Source organism: Suncus etruscus, chromosome X (assembly GCF_024139225.1).
Source record: "Suncus etruscus isolate mSunEtr1 chromosome X, mSunEtr1.pri.cur, whole genome shotgun sequence".
NCBI lineage: Eukaryota > Metazoa > Chordata > Mammalia > Eulipotyphla > Soricidae > Suncus > Suncus etruscus.
The window spans coordinates 62,949,215-62,952,496 of NC_064868.1; the positions used below are offsets into that span (position 1 = coordinate 62,949,215).

General features: G+C 45.4%; 1 non-coding gene across 1 annotated transcript; it reads left to right on the forward strand.

The window, feature by feature from the left end:
• The first annotated feature begins 3,141 nt into the window (after window positions 1–3,141).
• LOC126000074 (U4 spliceosomal RNA) lies at window positions 3,142–3,282 on the forward strand. The gene has a single exon (XR_007492449.1). It is a non-coding gene; the product is annotated as a U4 spliceosomal RNA (small nuclear RNA).

The following is a 3,282-nucleotide window of genomic DNA, read 5'->3' on the forward strand; positions in this document are numbered from 1 at the left end:
TTTCTGAGCACATAGCCAGGAGTAATCCCTGAGCGTCAGCAGGTTTGGCCCCCCACAAAAAAGGAAGGAATTGTAGTGAGAATTCCATATGAAGGAAATGCAAAAGGAGCATTTCTAGTTGTGCTTTGGTTCAGTATCATCCCTCAAATCTTTGAACTGCTCAGAACTAAAAATAAAGCAAAAACGGGGCCGGGAAGGTGGCACTAGAGGTAAGGTGTCTGCCTTACAAGCGCTAGCCAAGGAACGGACCGCGGTTCGATCCCCCGGCGTCCCATATGGTCCCCCCAAACCAGGGGCGATTTCTGAGCACATAGCCAGGAGTAACCCCTGAGCATCAAACGGGTGTGGCCCAAAACCAAAAAAAAAAATAAAGCAAAAACAGAACCTCATTTGCACATACTGCTGCTTCTCAATGGAGAAAAACTGAGAGGACCACGGTCCTGCTATTTTCCAATCGCCAGTAATCCCAAAAGAAATGATCACTTAAAAAAAAGGATCACTTTTGTTGACCAACTACTACACATACTACTAGATTTTCTTGGGTTTTATTTGCCCAAAGCAATGAGGTTCCAGCAACTTTAAAAGACCAATTTTTTATTTTTATAATTGTATAGGGGCCACATCCAGCAACTTTCAGGGGGTAATTCGTGGTTTTGCACTTGGGAATTATTCCATGGTGGTGCTCAAGGGACCCTATGGGATTCTGGGGATTGAAACCAGGGCAGGTATGAGCAAGGCAGGTATCCTATACACTGTACTATGTCTCCAGCCCCAAAACCACCAAGTTTTTTTAGCTCAGGGTGCTCATTCCCTTCCCTTTAAAAACTGCTTCTCTTCTAGCTCCTTCTCAGAGTCTTCTGGAACCCAACTTCTTTTTTTTTTCTTTTTTTTTTTTTTTTCTTTTTAGGTGGAGGTGAAGGTGAATGGGTTAGAAGAGGGGAAGCACTGGACACTCAGCTAGAAGATCCTCTGGGATTCTGACAAAGACTGAGGTGGGGAAAGGCCCATAAGAGACTGTACTCAGGGATCACTCTTGGCATGCTCAGAGAACCATATAAGGTACCAGGGATCAATCCTGCTTTCACCAATTGCAAGGCTAATTAATATCCTACAGGTTATACCAAGCAAAACTGAGGTTGCTCCTAGCACCCCGTTCACTTCTCAGCGTCTCTCCAGAAGAAGACAGAGAATTAGAGGCAAACTAGGGAAAAAACTGGAGTGTTTTAATTGTAAATGTATCTTTCTCCCCTTTTCTATTTGCCTTTAGGGAATGGTTACCCTGTTTCTGGTACTAGAAGTGGACAGAGTCAGGGAGCATTTAGGAATGATCATGGGATTCCAGGAGAGAGAGAGAGAGAGAGAGAGAGAGAGAGAGAGAGAGAGAGAGAGAGAGAGAGAGAAGGAGGAGGAGGAGGAGGGGGAAGAGAGAGGGGAGAGAGGAGAGAGAGTTGAGGAGAGAGGAGAGGGAGAGAGGAGAGGGAGAGAGAGGACAGGAGAGAGAGAGGAGAGAGGAGAGAAGGAAGAGTGTGTGTGTGATGAGTGTGGGGTGTGTGTGTGTGTGTGTGTGTGTGTGTGTGTGTGTGTGTGTGTGTGTGATGAGTGCGGTGGTTCCCCGTGGGCTGAAGGAGCCGGAACCCAACTTCTACACTTAGGTGCCACTTTGAATGCCAGGAAACTTAGCTCCCAATTTCTTGTCGTCCTTTGTAAGAAATCAATCAGCATCATCACACACACATAAAAAAGAGGGGGGACCAGAGAGTAAATATTGAACTTAAATACTTGCAAGTTTGCTTTTGATTCTCAGCACCCTCCCCAACAAAAGTAGTCCCTGAGAGCCTAAAACAATAGAATAGTAGTATGCAGGGCACTTGCTTTGCATGTGGCAGACCCAGTTTTGATTTTGGCATCTCATCTTGTCCCCCAAGCCTGACAAAGGTAATTCCTGAGTGAGTGCAGATCAAGTAGTAACCCCTGAATACTGCTGGGTGTGGCCCAAAAACAATCAAAAACTGATCCCTGAGCACAGAGCCAGGAGTAAGCCCTGAACAATTATAGATGTGGCCCAAAAGCAAAGTAAAATAAATAAATTCAAAAGCTATAAAACAACTTTTAGGGCCGGAGAGATAGCACAGCAGTAAGGCATTTGCCTTGCATGCAGAAGGACGGTGGTTCGAATCCCAGCATCCCATATGGTCCCCTGAGTCTTCTGGGGGCGATTTCTGAGCGTAGAGCCAGGAGTAACCCCTGAGTGCTGCCGGGTGTGACCCAAAAACCAAAAAAAAAAAAAAAAACAACTTTTAAAAAGCAAAATAAAGGGGCCGGAGAAATAGCATGGAGGTAAGGCGTTTGCCTTTCATGCAGGAGGTCATCGGTTTGAATCCCGGCGCCCCATATGGTCCCCCGTGCCTGCCAGGAGCAATTTCTGAGCCTGGAGCCAGGAATAACCCCTGAGCACTGACGGGTGTGACCCAAAAATCACCAAAAAAAAAAAAAAAAAAAGCAAAATAAAATAGATTCTTAAAAATAAGTAAGAGGTTTAGAAGAATTCTAATGTATCAATAGAAATAATCTGGGGAGGCTGGAGTGATAACACAATGGTAGGAACCATATGTGGTGCCAGTGCTTTACCTGCTGTGCTACTCCAGCCTTTGCACTACTTTTTGTTGTGGTTTTTCCACATGTGCTCACCAGGGATCACACTTCCTGACTGTGGCATTCACATAGCATCTTTTCAGTTGTAGTGCTTGCTTGCTAGGGTTTGCACTCCTCTGCCGTGCTTACAACCCCCACCCCACCACCACCACTGGACTGCAGTTGTAAATTGCTTGCAGAGCCAGTGATGATAGTCTCTAGGCTACAAAGCTCACACAGCAAAATCGCCAGAATTGTACTTATGCGTGGAGGTGCCAGTTCTGGGGACCACTGATCTGTTTCTCCAGACCCTGTAGTCATTTAAACAGACCACTTACTACCTTGCTTGAGATTTTTCAGTGAACAGCTGCAGAAGTTGTCTTGCAAGCAACTGAATCAAGTTTGAGCTCTGGTATCCCATATAGTCCTCCAAGCACCACTAGGAGTGAGCATTCCTGGAGCAGAGTAAGGAAAAACCTTTCAGTGAGTTTATAAAACAATGAAAATATTAGCTTTGCGCAGTGGCAGTATCGTAGCCAGTGAGGGTTATATGAGGCGCGATTATTGCTCATTGAAAACTTTTCCCAATACCCCGCTGTGACGACTAGAAATATACTCGGCATTGGCAATTTTTGACAGTCTCTATGGAGA